The sequence below is a fragment of the Colobus angolensis genome, unplaced genomic scaffold (assembly GCF_000951035.1).
Source record: "Colobus angolensis palliatus isolate OR3802 unplaced genomic scaffold, Cang.pa_1.0 Scaffold10, whole genome shotgun sequence".
NCBI classification, from domain to species: domain Eukaryota; kingdom Metazoa; phylum Chordata; class Mammalia; order Primates; family Cercopithecidae; genus Colobus; species Colobus angolensis.
In genome coordinates, this window is record NW_012110919.1 from 2,120,384 (window position 1) to 2,138,400 (window position 18,017).

The window sequence follows — 18,017 nt, forward strand, 5'->3', positions numbered from 1 at the left end:
GCATACTGCTTCTGGTCATTTTGTTTATTGGAATAGAAGGAACAGACATTACTCAGATCATTTGCTTCATACAAGGCACTAAGAGTTGTAATGATTTAGACCACATATGGCACAGCAGTTGCAACAGGAGTTGCCATGTAATTAAACTTTGGAAAATTCATTTTTATCCTCTAAGACTATTTGTCTGCTGTACTGCCAGGCACTAGTTTAAATGGAAATCTGCTGGGAATCATTAATTCTGCATTTTTAAGTCTTTGAAGGTGGCACTGATATGTCTATTTTTTTACAGACATGATCTTGCTGACAAGAAACCACTGTCTATAAATAAGAAAGAAGCTCCTGCCTGGCGCTAAATCTGTCAGCACATTAACTTTGGACTTTTCAGCCTCCAGAGCTACAAAAAAAATAAATATTGACATAATCCAATATTTTCATAGAAGTGGGGAGCTCTGAAATATATGACTTTTTTTCCAATCAGAATGGTCCTTCATTTATGGCTTACAGAGTCATTATGAGAAATCTATCAATTTCAAAGCTCATTTATTTTAATTATACATATAATGACTTGGGAAATATAAATATGAAAAGGGTATAAGCTAGAACAAGATAAATTATTAACTTGTCCCATCTTGACACCAAACAACCCTTATAAAGTGACTGATGACCCCAGGAATTAGTTTTGCCTCAAAGCCATATTTTCCTCTTCAGGAACTAGGTTTTAAAATATGTATAGTAGCAAACACCTGTGATATTACAAAATACATATTTAAGACAAAATGCTCTATCCTTAATTCTGGCATTTCTAGGTCCGTGATTTGACTGAGGTTTAAAAATTCAATGAAGAGCAGAAAGTCTGCCTCGTATATTATAATGACTCAATTCAGGGCTTTGATAAGCGATTCTGGAGTTTTACAAATCAAATAACACGATGGCAAATTTCGCTTCTCCTTTATCACTAGAAATCTAATTTGCAATTGGCCATTATTAAGTTCTCTTTGTGACAGGTGATTCTAATTTCATGCTGATCCTAATACCTATAAATAAAAAATATACTTATTTTGCTCATTGCCAGTCACGTGACACTACTTGATCTCTTCCACGTCTGGTTTGCTCCTTCTTCACTGAAATGAGACCAATTTTCACGGTTCTGCCTTCTACCTGCACTATGGTCTGAATTTTTGTGTCCCTTGGAAATTCATATGTTGAAATCTTAACCCCCAAACTGATGGCACTATGGAGTGGGGCCTTTAGGAGGTAATTAGGGCATGACAACAGATAAATTGGATTAGACCCTTATAAAAGAGGCCTGAGAGATTCCCCCATCTCTTCTGCCTCGTGAGGATACGACAAGAAACCACCATCTATAAATAAGAAAGAAGCTCCTCCCTGGCACTAAATCTGTCAGCACCTTAACTTTGGACTTTTCAGCCTCCAGAGCTACAAAAAAAATGAATTTCTATGGTTTATAAGTCACCCTGTGTAGAGTACTTTGTCATGGCATCTCAAATTAACTGAGACAGCCAGCAATCCATGGACATCACTAAAGTCTTCTAAAAGATGCTGGTACTCCGTTCTCTAATATCTGTGTCAATCCTTGGTGAAGGTATAATAAATATCCTGCAAAATTTCATTTTGAGAAAGTTCTGATTTTGTGCCTTTATAGTCTACCAAAGGATCAACTTCATTTAATGTATGATTCCATTGAGTTCCATTTTGTGATAAGTGGTGCACAAAACTATCAGAATCCCATCTACTTAAACTAATGTAATAAATCCAGAACCTATAATATAATACATCCAGAACCAGAACCTATAAGTATGCTCTTATAACTAAAGCTAGTCTGCTCTATTTTTATTACTCTCCCTCCTTGGTTGAGTATCCTAAAGATCTATATATCTTTCCTAATGTGTAGCTAGAAAATTCTTATAGCTCATTTAGAATAATGTTTTCATCCCTCAATTTTACTTTTTAATTGATACCCTGTTGCTACCTCTCATACTGAAGATTAAGGGGATGGGGCATGACAAGAATTATGTTTCCCCTAAAGCGAATGCGTGCCTGAGTTGAGAAAACAGTGTCTGAACAAGTAGAAATTGCTTTACAACTCAAGAAGAGTGGGGCTTTCCAGCAAGCAAAGGAGTCTCAGTGAGGACTGGGAAATCCTTGGCACAACATTGCATCTGAATCTTATTGTATAATCCCTATTCCTTTTCTTGGGAGGGAGGCTGTGTTTCCAGATCAATGCTCTAACTTTTTATAAAGAGACAAGTTGAGTAGTGCATTCATTGCAATTCAGAATAGGCTTTTTGATTTTAGCTCTCTCATCCTGCAATGGCTGAAAATAAAGCCTTTACAGTTTAAAAATAATTTTATAACCTTCTAGATTTATAAAATCCTTAGATAAAGCTCTTCCAGGACTTCCTCTCTACCATTATTTACAAATTCACCACTACAACCTTATAAAGCATTTTGCAATTTTCTGAACTTGAGCTGAGAACATAGGTATCTGAGTTTCCCTTTCTCTTTTTTTCCAGCTGTTCCATGGGCCTTTAAGCAACTACTCTACCTATTAATTATTTCATGCCCTTCATCTTTTTCTGTGACTATAGATATATTGTTCCTCAAAGCCTTACCTTTAGGAGTTGTGTCTTTTGAGTAACTACAGGCTAGATGTTCCAATTTTATGAATCACTGTTTTCCAGACTTTCATTCCTTAATAATTTCAGGGTTTTAACCATCTTTTACCCAAGCTATGCAGATAACCAATGTTGAAGTCCCTACATTGGCCAACAATCTGATGTATTAGACTATTCTTGTATTGCCATAAATAAATACCTGCAACGGGGTAATTTATAAGAGGTTTAATTGGCTCATTGTTCTGAAGGTGGAAGGTGAATCAGAACCTTGCACATCACATGGCAAAAGAAGGAACAAGAGAGAGAGGTGGTGGGAAGAGGCGCCACACACTTAAAACAACCAGATCTCACAAGAAATCACTATCATAAACACAGCACTAAGTCATGAGGGATCCTCCCCCATGACCAAATCACCTCCCACCAGGCCCCACCTTCAACATTGGAGAATACAATTCAACCTGAGGTTTCCTGGGGACACAGAGTCAAATCATATCAGACGTCAATAACCAATTTCTGTTAATGATATCCTTGTTAAACAGACTTCTAGAATATAAACACCAGAGGGTAACTCAATGTTTTCATCTAAAAATGAATTTCTTTGAAGGAGATTAGTGGAATTGAATAAGTGAAAGCCTTTCCAAATACAGTCTTTCCAGATAGAGTCTTTCTTTCCAAATGAAAGTCTTTCCAAATACAGTCTTCTGGCTGGAAGACTGTATTTGGAAAGCAGGCAGGTGACAAAGAGACTCTTGACAAAGAGATAATCTGACCAGGCAGTCAGTCATTACTACTAAACATCACTGAGACTAGAAGCTCCCACTGACAGTCTTCACTGGGGGCCGCTTCAGATGAATCCTAAACCAAAAACAAGCACCTGCCACAAGGTTTCACCCTGGATTTACAGGGATCAAGACAGGAGAAATATTTGTGGGCTACTGAGTCCCAGTAAGACTGCAAGCAAGGTCAGTTCAGTATGCATAGAAAGAGTTTGAAGCTGAGACAGGTAAAGAAGTGATGGTCTTCTACCCAGAAATATATAAAGACCCAATTAAAAAATAATCATAATAAACTAGACTTCTTTTTTTGTGTGTACAGGAATCTTCTCCCTGTTTGCCCCTCCAGGGCTCTTTCCTGCCCACAACTACAGGTCTCCTGCTGCAACCTTATCAAACTTTTTGCAGTTTTCTGAATTTACTGGTATGTCCTCGGCCCCAAGCCTTGGCTGCAATGAAAGTTCTGCCAGAAATTCTCTTACCACCCATCTGTCCGCAAAACACATATTTGATATAGCAATACTTTCGCCATGAAGGTTTCCAATATTTTCTGTCCCCCACTTATAGAAATAAGCACATACTCCTTTCAGAAAATACTGTAGACTAAACTAATTCCAACTAAAACAATTTGCAGTTCATTCCACATATGTCTCCTAGATTGCAAGCTCCTTAAAGCCAGGCTTTATTTTTTAACTTTTTTTTTTTTTCAATGACTAGCTCTGTGCTGCCCTGTCATAGGTGCTTATGTAATGAGGAAGAAGAATTAAATTTGGCAATAACACATAGCCTTAGTCAACCTTTACGTTCCCCCAACAAAATAACTAAGTTGCCTGTCCTCTTGAATTTTAAGTATCTAGTTTCTAACTCTTTCCTCTATTGTGAGAATTGGATGTAAAAAATAAAATTATTTAATACTATTAATATTTAGCATATTTATTCTTTGTTCCAACAGGAGTTTGCAGTTCCACTGATTACAACCACTCTTTGAAGCTGAATATTCTAATTAATTTATTTTCTATAATTAGGTTTTCTTTCTTTCTTTTGGCTAAGTACATCTGTTTCTTCTTTCTTAAAAATTTTAACACAGATCTCACCTCTGAATAGGGACTTTTTGTATTTTCCTCAATAATTTAAAATATATTTGGGCAAATTTGTTTCAAATAAAAATATTTATGTACTAGTTTGCTCATTCATGGATAAGACAGTTAATTTTTTTTTTAAAAGACAGATAGCTAAAGATACTATACAATTGAATATTTAACACTTACTTCAGCTATACACAGAATTTCAGTGGGGGCTGTAGTCTAAAAGTTAAAGCAGGTATCCAGAATCAGATGGGTAATAAGCTTGTGACCTTGGATAATTCACCTAATCTTCTTCGTTAGTAAAATAAGGACAATGATGACACTTACCTCATTGGATCATTTTTAAGATTAGGTATAATTCAACATTTAACAAGTTTAGAACATAGGTAATCATCAAAGGTTAGCTTTTATTATTACTACTCTCAGAAGGAATAAGAGAGCAGATTGCTAGGGAAAGTAAAACCTCTGACTGGAGTTGTGATGAGAATTTGTCTCAAGATACATCCCTTAAAACATACCTTAATGAAAGCAGTTTTTCACGTTCGTTTATCTAGACATAACTCAGGCATAGATGATTGTGATAATTTTCCAGACAAAGCTCCTCTTTTGTTTTAATGATGTTTTGCATTGTTAAACATTCTTTTTTTATTTTATGCTTCTCCTCGTGCACAATACTTTTAGTATATTTAAATACATCTTTTTGTTTATATAGGTTCCTGTAAAATGTTTATTTTTAAAATATATATATATAAATTTGTATATTTTAAATTTATATAAATATTGTTGTTTATATCTCATTGGTTTTGTTTTCAACCAGAATTTATTTTTATGTTTGAGCCTTGCAATGTGTCCATCTGGTCCATTACCTCTAATTGAGAACCTGATTTTTCATGGAGGTATCTTTGAGAAATAGCTACAATATTGTATGGTAATTTTCTTTTCAGTTTCTTGTTGGAATAGTCATTCATATTGCTGGCTAAAGATCACATCCATATTTTCCATATTCATAATTTTGGATAAGACATGATTTTTTTTCTATTAAAGGGATACCCTTCTTAATTGAGGCATTAAGAAAGATGTCATCTAAAAAACTATACAGAAAAAATGGTGCTGTTGTATTACCACAGTAACTAAAGATGCTGAAGAAGTATATAACACAAATCTGCTTTTCTTGTGTGTAATTCTTGAATAGAACTAAGCAAAGTATGTGTTTGTTATTCTGTATTTGGTGCCAGTGGATAGTAATGGAAATTCCAGAAACCACTGTGAATTTCATTTGTTGAATCTGAAGAAATAAACTGCACTGATGGTAACACAGCCAAGTTTTCTTCACTCTCTATCTCCTAAATTAGGGAAGCAGAAGTAAAGTGATTACAATTATATTGTAAACACCTGAATCTGATGCCTTTTGTTCTGCATACAATTTTTTAAAATAGACATTTGCTAGTAGAATGAAGGAAAAGTTATCAGTGAACTTTTTGTTCACTTCAATTATCTCATTACTAGTATTTACTGCTCTTAGGATGAAACTAATTTCTATAATCTTATATATAGTGTAATTTTTTTCTGGTGAAAATACAAACAAATTAGTATATAAATGAATAGAAGAATAAAATCAGGAAAAAACACTGTGTGATTCAGGGATTCAAGAAAAGAATAATTTTCAGTATCGGCACCTATCTGTGTTTAACACTTCAGAAAGTTCAAGGAGAATAACAACCTTGAAATAGTTGTTGTCATTGGTCATTTACTTTGCTCATAAGTAATTTATCACTTGATGGTAAATGATGGACTTAAAATTGTTATTTAGCAAAGAAAAACAATGTGAAGGATTATGGTAATTTAGCAAGAAATTTGCAGGGATTATGTGGATAACTGGAGCATGTTTGTAAGAAGGCAAATTTGACAGTATTTTAGTTCTAGATCAATATGGACTGAAGTCAATGATCATTTACAAACAGCTATTGTATAACTTAGTAAGTGCTGTAAAAGGCAGTCATATAGAAGAGATGGCCTACTAGAGTTCATAAAAATTCAATTAGGTGTCAAATTACTCCTCCATCCATTTGTCAATTGATTTGATCTCTCAAAAAATAATTTGTTGTAATAAACTCACTCAAATCTCTGTGTCGTAATTTGCATTTAAGGCTGTGATAAAATAGTTACCTGCATCAGTACAAACTGTGTGCTAGTATATCAGATGAACTTGGAATAAATCTTACGTGAGACAATTCTTACATTTTATAGCCTTGAAATGTCACACAATCAAAACTTCTCCCAAATATAGTTCAAACATTTGGATTTTTTAATATTTCATTTTTATACTAGGAAGAGTCCATGGAATTTTATCTATGACATTGTTTTAACTGTGTCTATCAGTTCTGAAGATCTTATTTCTAGAATCCTTAACATTGCAGTTTTTGTGTGTATATGCTATTGCTATTACTATAAATAGGTTTCACTTACTGAACAAGAAGGAAAAACGCAATATCAAATTAAAATTTTATGCAAGTTTACACTGTAATTCTGTCTAGGGAAACATGATCCACTAGGCCCCTGAGATTGCACAGTATCAAATGACCATCTGAAGCTCTTTGAAATATGCTTTGCACAATGAAATCAACCACAACACCTTAACTAAAGGACCGCTAGAGAGGGTTTTTAAAAGATATGTTTTCTTGCTTCCAAAAACCACAAAATACTTTCTTCATATCAGTTGAAATTTTGTAGTGAGCTCAAACATTTTGTTTATAGAAGTCTGTATCCAAAATAGCACAACCTTTATTTTCACCTTGTGTATTTTCTATTATAATTGAAGTTATTGTTATATCTGCTTAAAATTTGACTAAAGATTATTAAGTTTTAGAAGGAAGAAAGGAGGGAGGGAAATTGAACAAGAACGCACATTTTATAGAAAAGAATTCTTGTAAAGTAAAGCTGTTGGATTCTAAAGTGACTTGGCCAGGAATATGTACCACTAAGCACTTTTTTCCCTCATGTAGAAAGCTGCAGATTTTATTTCAAGTATTTGAAAGCTAGAAAAAACTGGCCACATAATCTGCTATACATTTTACAAATTTCTCCAAAGCCAGCAACTTAATTCTAAACATTGTTTTCAGCCAAAGGGCAATAAATTTCTTCACTGTTAAATTTATTTTCAACTGCTGAAAATGGCCTTAACCTGTTGGCTTCATGAGTTGAAAACTCACTGTCTACACTCATTTCTAGGATTTCTGCTCGACTCTATAAACTTTATGCAAGACTATTTGAATTCTTTGGCTTTTTAAGTCATTTAATCGCCCACTAATTGCATTACCTTTAACCTATTCCCTCTCTTCATGTTGAACAGTGCCCCAAAGTAATTTTCACCATATTCTTTACCCCTTTCTGAATCCTTAGAAGACAAGAACAATAATCTAAACTCAGATTTCCAAAACAATGTATTCTAATAATAATCCCCACAACAAAAAGAAGCCAATTTTTAAATTAGGGTTCCTTCGAGAATATTTTAATATCCTTTCACTGCCCTTATCTGAGGATTTCTTCACATTTAGAATCGTCCTGACAGCTTGTGAAAATTTCATGCTGCTGAGTCCGAATTTCAGAGGTTCTGACTTGGCAGGCTTGAGAGGGAGCCCAGAAACCTACACTTTTATCACGGCCCCGTGGGGCTGCAGATTCAAATTGGCCAAGCGTAACACTCTGAGGAAATCTGCTCTACATTTCTCACTGAATCATGATTTCTGATCTCAACTCTTTTTCCCACTGCTTCCTGGGAGAGCGGATCCTAGGGCAGAAGTATTCAAAGCTGTTCTTTCTGCTATATTACAATATGTTAGGAAGGAGTTACTTGAGCTTGAAGTGGAGGGCAGGGAATAGAATTTCACTCTGTCACCTCTGAAATACAGCCTTGTTGTCTTTTAAAATTTAGAACTTTCCATAGTCTATGAGATGGGAGAGAAAAATTAAAGAAACTCCAAATTTACTCTGCTGCCAATCGGCTGCTATGCCAGTGTGAGGACGGTGATGAAAAACCCGTGTTGTTTTCTTGCCATTTTCACCAGAATGGCCTCCATCGTAACAATCCATTTTTTTAGAAAAGCCCCTCAGGGTGGGTGGGGTGAGTCGTAGACAAACTGTCAGCTCCAGTGTTGACAAGATCCTTATTTCTGGGAGTTGCATTTCTCTCTTGGGAAACTCATAACCACTGTTGCAAAAGCTATTAATTAACCTTTACTATTAATTCGTTACACTCATTTATTTGTTAACATGAGCTTATTCCCAGGGCATAGAGAAAGGAAACTTTACTCTTCTCCCAACTGGTCTAAGGTAACAGATGCCTTAGCACATTTAGCAGACTTGAATTGCAGGTAGAAAGCCACTTTGTGTCCCCCAGACCTAGCACACTTTTGGCAAAAGTCTTCTCCTCGGTGATCATTTGAATAAATGGGAGATAAACACCACTTCCATAAAACTCATATTCTAAATGGGTGAATAAGAGATGTGTAAACAAACTTCACATTAGGTACAAAGGGAAATGTGGCATGAAGCAGGGGTAAATACTATAGAGTTCAGATAAAAGAAAAGAAGAAAGAGAGAGAGGAGAAAGAGGGCAGGAAAAGGGAGGGAAGAGAAGGGAAAGGAAAAGAAGGGGATGAAAAGGGAAGAGAAGAAATTCAGGACAAGAGAAGGTCATTTGATTTCATAATGGGAGACAATAATGACTTCATGGAAAAACTGGCGTGGAAAGCGACCCTAACGTGTTGGTACAAGGGCCTGGGAAAGTGGGAAATATTAAAAGTGATGAATGGTCAGACTGGATCTTTAAAGGAGTATAGTTAGAATTATTGCTAATAAACACCTCACCAGATCCTGTATTTGGTTAATCTGTATTTAGTCAAGTAGAGGTTCTCTAGGGCATGGAAATGGCTTTATTGGGCTGAAGGGAGCCAGAGAGTATTTAAAACAAAACAAAACAGTTTGCACCAAGCACCTTGAGAGTTTGTTATAAAAGATAAACTTCTCTTATTTCACTTACCTAATCATTTAAGAGACCCAGTGAAAAGTTTTCTTTACTTTCTACTCAGAAGCACAAAAAGCAGGCTAAGGTCATCTCTAAAAAACAAATCAAAGGTTTTTTTAAAAAGTCTTGCAAGTATTACATTTTCCCTCTCTTCTAGGTGTGTTTCAGCTTCTAGGAAAAGAATACATACCTTGGTAAAATTATCTTAATTATCACAACCTATAGATACTATTGTAGTTCCTGTAAGAAGAAAAAAATTGCATAGGTTCTCCCCAAACAAACACAAAGTTTTATGTCATTTTCTAGAATTTGTACACATTTAATTTATGCACAAATAAATTTTATTTATTTTATTTATTTTTATTTTACTTTATTTCTTTTGATAGACCTTCCTTGCATGCTTTTTCAATAATGCAAGAAAACACATGGAATAAGGAATCTGGCCTCTATCAAATTATTTCTGTTTATTGTAGATTTTTAACATTTGCTTTTCCTTTTAAGTTTTCAATTTCCTGTATCCAAGGAGAAAAAGATATTGAATGATGGCCACAACCGAGGGATCATCCTGTCTTTATTCTGTCCTGCATTCCACTCCTCTTCTTCACTCCAGGAATTTGGAGAATAAATGCACAGAAGTCAAGAGCATACAAATACACGTTTTTGAGACTTTTTTCCCCCCAATGTTCCTCAGTACCAATGTTGACCTACAGAGAAAGCATCCTTTTCCTACGTTATAGGCAGGCATCAGAGGCCAATAACCCTAAAGGCAGCCCTAACTTTTCCCAAAGACCACACCTAAATGTTACTTTTCTATTTTATATTATTATAAAGGTGAAAATGGTGAGCCCTAGACAAAGGTCTGGAAGGGAAAATTTCAACCTGTGCCATCCCACTGAGTTGTCAACTTATAAGAAGGCAAACTAACAGAGAGAGACAGGAGACAGAGAAGACAGACTATGAGGAGAGAAGAGGAGGGAAGGGAAGTGCAGGGGAGAAGAGGAGGTGAAGGAGAAGGGAGGGAAAAGGAGGAGAAAGGAAGAGGAGGATGAGAGAGGAGGAGAGAAGAGGAGGCAGGAAAGGGAGGATGAGGGGACAGGAGAGGAGAGGAGAAAGAGTTCCTTAAGAGATTAGAAATCCTGAGAGATATAAATCATATCTCAGTACCTTTAGTACCATAAATGTCTACAGATCTAACAAATAACTCCTAAGTGAGTGCCAGAAACTATTCTAGACCCTGAATATATAGCATTGAGGATAACAGACTAAAATTTCTGCTTCCATAGAACTTATATTCTATTAGGAGTAATGCAATAATAAGAGAATGTAAGTAAATAAAATGTTCATGTTAGATGGTGACAAGTGCAGGGCAGTGAAACAGAGTGTGAAGGGGTTTAAAATTTAGTTAAAGAAGTCCAATTAGGGTGACATTTTATAATTATACGAATGAGGCAAATCACAAATCAATTTAAGTTTTGAGGGGATACTACCAAAATCAACCCTAAACATAGAGGGGGGTTTATTAGGAAGATACTGAGGTCAGTTGCGTAAGTAAGGAAGATAAATCAAAAAAAGCAAACATGTAAGACACAAATAAAAAGTAAACAATTAAACAAAAAATATTCACAGTTGTAGAAGAAACCACCAAAGAGACATCTGCAGACTTCTACCCTGAGACTTGCTAGACTTAGTTTGCTGCTTTGGAATGGCTTTCATCTCTGTGTCTCCTATGGAGTTTTATATTTCTAGAAGCGAAAATATTACTGACTCATTTCAGGTCATAAGAAAATCAGTTACAACCAAGAGAGACCTAGAAAGTCTTTTATTGGGGTGAGGAGGTTCTGCAGGGATGAGGTCACTGAAAAAGGGTAAGTAATCTGCACTAGGCCACTGAAATAAGGAAGGATAGAAACCAATTTTTACCTGCAACACTGAGTTATGTGTTTCTTTTTCAAAAGACGGAGAGGGGAGAAGAGGGTTATTTTCTGCCTAGGGTGTCTTTCTTGGTATCTCTAAGCAGCCTTCAGGTAGGAAGGATAAACTTACTAGAGTTTGAGCAGACAAGTCTGGAAGCTATAGAGAGAGACAGTAAAAGGGGACACGCCCCATGACACGTAAAAAGGAAGTCAGGAGTCTAGCACTGTTCTCCAATTGCCTGGGTTTCCTCTGTCTCTGTTTCCTGCTTATCAATGGAGAAAAACAATCAAGATATCTGGTGATCTCAATATCTATCTCTGTAGCCTTGAATACACTAAAGAGCACAGAATCTTAGAACCCAAAGGAATGTAGGATCTAGTCCAATCTTTTTAACTTATGGATGCCGAAACCAAAGTTCACAGAGGTAATCAGTCATGAACATAGCGGTAAAACTGTGACTATAATCCAGTTCTCTTTATTCCTCACTTAATCTTCCTGCCAGTCTGAAACCACCTGCTAAGCCAGGAAACCCTGCTTCGTTTTATTTTGTTTCAAAAAATGTGTACTAATGTCTGTGGAACAGTTCATAGTCTTTGGGATGAGATTGAGCTGGGTTTAAGTCTTAGCTGCAAAACTTACCATCTGTGTGGAATATGACTGATTTAACTCTTCTGAGCCTCAAAATTCTGGTTTGTAAAGTGAAGATGAGATCTATCTCTTAAAACTTGTGTGATTATTTAAGGAAATAATCATACGAAGGTTTTGAGGAAAAATGTTAACGATTGAGAAAAAAACTTCTTTGGGTTGTTTGGTATAAACTGAATTGTTTGTTTTGTCAATATTGTTTATGTTTATTGTCATATCTAATATAGTCCTTGATAAAGTTGAAGGCAAAGATGAAGATGAAGAAAAAGGAGAGGAAGAAAAGGAGGAGGAGGAGAAGAAGAGAGAGAAGGAGGAGGAAAAGGAGGAAGAGGAGGAGAATAAGAATAAGAATACAATGAAGAAGCAGCCATCATCATCAAAGCTCACACTTTAGATAAACAATTAAACCTTTAAGCTTTGTACTCACTCTAAACTTGAGATGGAAAAGGTATGAATGAAAGAGGATTTTTCTATCTTAAGCTAAACATTTTCATCTTCTCAGGAGGGAGACCTGGACTCAGGCAACTGGAATTTGCTTATCAGCTCAGCAGGTGCTAAATGGGTTTACTTGGGAAACAAAGAAAGCATTTAACTTCTACAGTAAAATAATTATTTGGAACCTGACAGACTGCTGCCTGATATTTCATCTCTGAAGTAAGAATTAGATACAGTTTAGGAAAAAAAATTCAAAAATAAAAGACTTATCTGGAGCCAAATGTAGAAGAATCTATCATGGTTACAAATAGCACTGAAGTGTACCTCCAATAGCTTTTTCAAGGTCTCAGTGAAATCTAATTCCACTTGTTTCTTATTTCTGGGGAAAGATAAAGAGACTAGAGATAAAGGCGAACTCAAAATGGTTGTCTTGTTTGAAACTCAGAATATTTCAAAATATATCTATTGCATAAAGGTAAGCTAATGCTCTCAACTTATTTTCTGGCATGTGTTAGTCTTATTTTTAGGTACTTTTTAATGTGATTACCTTTTAGCTTAATAACTCAAATAATGAAATGAAGTTGGTAGAAAAAAACACAGTAAATGTGCTTTTTGATGTGTTTTATTTTGTTTTTTTTTTTTTGGAGGGAAAATACAACCAAGAAATAACTAAGAAGGCTAGCAATATTTCAGAAATATCTGGCCTTACATAAAAATAATATAATGCACTTTGGGCACTGGGTGAGGCAAGAGGGGGAGGGGGAAGAATGGGAGGGGGCTGAGGGATAAAAGACTACACATTCAAAGAAATTTAGAAAAAGAATAAATATTAGGTACCTAGGAATATATCTAACAAAAAGTATGTAAGACTTTTACATAGACAAGTGTAAAATATTACCTATAAAATATTACATAGACAAGTATAAAATAATGACGTGTTTAAAAGTCTAAATAAAAAGAGGAATATACCATGAGAAAATAAAAAATAAAAGTCTGGCCTTAGCAAGAACTGAACCATCAATGAAAATGGTCTTGTATTGGGAGAAAGAGGTAATTTTCAAGAATGTAGTCTTTAAGAAACTCTCCTGCAAGACTCTTTTAAGATATATATCTAGAAAATATTTCAAATGGGTATGTAAGTTTCTGAGAGTGTAGCAATTTATTTGTACCTGTGACAGTCTTTCTTGTTAAATTTAAAATGTGTATTTACTGGGCAATGTCCCTCACTCATATGATCTGATTTATGGCATCTAAGGCATGACTAGTAAGTCTAGCAAATGGTATTCGATTTCCTGTTTTTTTTTTTTTTGTAATTTAAAAACTCCTTTATTTTTATTTTTATTTTTATTTTTTTTGAGATGGAGTCTAGCTCTGTAGCCCGGGCTGGAGTGCAGTGGCCGGATCTCAGCTCACTGCAAGCTCCGCCCCCACAGGTTTACGCCATTCTCCGGCCTCAGCCTCCCAAATAGCTGGGACTACAGGCGCCTGCCACCTCGCCTGCCTCCTTTTTTTTTGTATTTTTTAGTAGAGACGGGGTTTCACCGTGTTAGCCAGGATGGTCTCGATCTCCTGACCTCGTGATCCACCCGTCTCGGCCTCCCAAAGTGCTGGGATTACAGTCTTGAGCCACCGCGCCCAGCCAAAAAGTCCTTTATAAGCAAGTCTTGGCCAAGAATTTAGGCAACACGTTGACATTTCAAGAATAGGCATCTGAACACTTCTTCATACATCCCAATAGCCATGAAGTCATGTTTCTTCTGGTTTCCACCTTTGACAAATAACGTCATTGTTTTCTCAGGACAACAGAGGTTTAATAATAAACTTAGTATTAAGAGGTTTTTACTCAGAATTCCAAGCCATTAAAAAAAACATAAAATAAAATTTTTATCCCAGATTTTTTTTCTGGGAAACTGACAAGGAATCAAACTGAGATGACGTATGGAACTTTTATTTGTATTTGTTCCATGCCAATGAGTTGATAAATCTGAAAAGTAACTGCAAATCTTGGAAAGCTTCAGTCTGACCTAATCTAAGAGAAAATAAGACACGTTCCTGTCAACAAAATGCTCAGGTTGCATAAGAATGGGCCAGGTTTTCTGTCTGTGTACTTGTCTGCCAGAGTAAAGCTACTCAATAGAATAATACTGGTCAAATGTAACCAGCGAAACAAATGATCTCTTCAGTCCTCCCAATCATTTTCTTACAGCAATATGTAAGACCAAACTGATGTAGAGCAGGAATCTACATGACACCTAAAGGAGAGTGAAATGCCTCATGATCTGGTCATTTCAAGCCAGGGCTCTGTTGGTGTATGAGGGACTTTAGAAGGAAAGATTCCTTGGGTAGTGCCCAACGCAAATATGCCAGTATTGCTAAGCATTGGCCCATGAAATAAAACAACTCACCCAAGATCTTGTTAAGGAACAGAACTAACTTTGGGAAGCTGATAGGGACCGTGTATAAGTGGTCGAGAATATAGGTGCTGGACCCTGTCATTACAGAGACCTCCAAATAAAGCCATTCTGATGTTCTGGGAGTCAGGACTTCAACACGTGAATATATGAGGACATAATTCAACTCATAATACGGAGAAACAGAAGAAGCAAAGAGACTTCAAAAACGTTGAGGTCATTCGTGTCAGATTAACTGAAGATGGCACTGGAGAGGTGGATTAGCCTATTCTCACACTGTTATAAATAACTGCTTGAGACGGGGTAATTTATAAAGAAAAGAGATTTAATTGACTCAAGTTCCGCATGGTTGGGGAGGCCATGGCAAAAGAGGAAGCAGGCATGTCTTACGTGTGTGATGGAAGTGAAGAGGAAGAGCCCCTTATAAAACCATCAGATCTCCTGAGATCTCACTCAATATCACAAGAACAACATGGAGGAAACCACCCCCATAATCGAATCACCTCCCACCAGGTCTCTCCCTCGACACCTGGGGATTACAATTCAAGATGAGATTTGGGTGGGGACACAGAGCCAAACCACATCAGGAGGTAACGATGGAGACGGGGAGAAATAAATAGACAAACTTGGGATCTATTTTGGTGACACATTCATTAGGAATTGCTAACGAAATGAATGTGAGGTATGCGAGAAAGAGAAGAATCAAGGATGCCTGCTAGTTATTTGTTTTCAGCAACTATTGAATGCCATGTATTAGCTGCGCAACTCTAGACAAGTTACCTCATCTCTTTGTGCCTCAAATCATCATTTGTAACTTGCTGATAACAGCATATATAATGCATAGGGATGTTGTGAGAATTAAATCTGCTGATGTATGTATAAAGTAGTAAAATACGTATTTGTATTAGGTATTATTTTCTATTGATTTCTGATGCATAATATAAATTCATTATTTTAAAAAAATATAATAGCACTCATGGGTTCAACATTCAATTCCGGAAACAGAACGTTGCAAGTAACTTCCATCTGCCTATTTCCATCTCCTTATGGCATCGTTCTGCTGTCCATTCTCATTATGAAAATATTACCTTAATTTAGTGTTTATTGTGCTTTTGGTTTTGTTTTCATAATTGCATCCTTACTAAAGGAAATAAAATTTCTTTCTTTCTCATTTTGGGTTCATGAAAGGGGCCTCTATAGTAAAAGACAGATTAACAAGAGAAAAGTGTACAAATTTATTTCATATAAATTTTACATGACAAGGTAGCCTTCATAAGGAAATGAAGACCTTAAGAAACAGATAAACCTGTGTATTTTTGCGTATGTGCTAGATTTGAGGAAAAGGAGAAAGTACTGGAGATATATTATTAGAGAACAGAAGTGTAGGATCTAATGGTAATAAACTGGGGAAAATTATAAAGTCCTGTTTGTTCAGGTTCCTCGTGGCATCTATATGTCTTTAGCTCTTTTCCTTCAGGTATAGGGAGAGCATCTCTTGAATAACTGTCTTATGGCTTACTTCAGGTGAAGATCAGAAAATTCTTCCTGGATTTTATGACCTGCTTCAGGGAAGAAGGGTGACCTTCCTGCTTGTGCTGTTTTCTCAAATGCCAAGGTGCCAAGGTGTCAAGTGCTATATTGTCCTGAATCTCATCATACCTATACTTATGCATAAATAAATATGTCTTAATTTGTTTAATGCTGAACTTTGTAAAAAGTGTATATCATGGTATTCTCAGGATTGTTTATTAATTCAGTGTTTTATTACCAAGATTCATGCATGTTATTGTGTTTAGTCACAGTACATTCATTTTTACTGTAGTATAATATTCCACTGGACAACACAATTTGTAAACTATTCTATTAACAAACATTTGGATTACAGTCTGTCTTTTGCCATTTCTAAGGGGCTGTTATAGGTGTTTTGTACACATCTCACATCATCTGTTGCCCAAAATGCAAAGTTTGTATTGGGTTTATCTTGCTACTCAAACTGTGGGTTGACAGGCTGCATGGGCATCACCTGGGAGCTTGCTAAAAATATGTAACCTCAGGTCACACCTGAGAGTTTGCAATTTAGCAAGATCCTTGGTCAATTAATACACACATTAAAGTTTGAGAAGCATTGTAGTAAGGGAACTGGTGGATTACATCATATATGAACTTTAAACTTTATCAGATAATACCTAGGGAGTCGTACCAATTTATACCAGGTAAGATTGTTTACCTGGGTAGTTGTACTAATTTATACCAGATGAAATTGTTTACACCTCCTTCAATGTTTAAATTGCCAGACTTCTTAATTTTTGGTAACTGAATAGGTAAAAATAATATAATTTTGTAGTTGTTTCTTTGCATTTCTTTAATTTCTAATGAGCTGAACATCTCTACTCTTTTTGGTCATGTGTGCTTTCTCTTTGTTCATTTTAAAATTAAGATGTTTCTCTTTTTCTTATTGTTTGGATTATTGTTTTTAATGATCTGTAGATTCTATTTATTATAACTATAATCTCTTAGCTTATGTCTTTTCATCTGCTTTATAATATTATTTGATGAATGGAAGGTCTTAATAGCACTGCAGTCAAATTAATTAATCTCTTCCTCGATAATCTATCTTTGTTAAGAAATCATTCCTTGCTCTACATTGGAAATATAGTTATGTATCGATTTTTTCCAAATATTTTAAAGTTTTATTCTTGATATTTTAGTCTTTGTTGGGAACTTTGTGAGTAAGATAAAGAATCCAAATTCATCTTTTTTTTTCTTTTGGATCACCAATTTGTCTAGTTATAGTTATTTTTATTGACTAGCTCCTATATTCCCTAGTAATGTGCAAGACATGTCTCTGATGATATGCAAATTTCCATATACATGTGAATATGGTTATAGATTTTCTATTCTATCCAATTGGTTAACATTTTTATTCTTTGACAGTATCACTTTATCTTAATGGCCATAATACTCATTAAATCCTACAGTAGGACAAGTTCCCCATCATTTCTCATCAGGAGTGTTTTGGATATTTTTGGCCCATTGCTTTCCACATACATTTTAGAATTAGTTCCAAACCAAATAACTACACTGAAAGTCCCTTT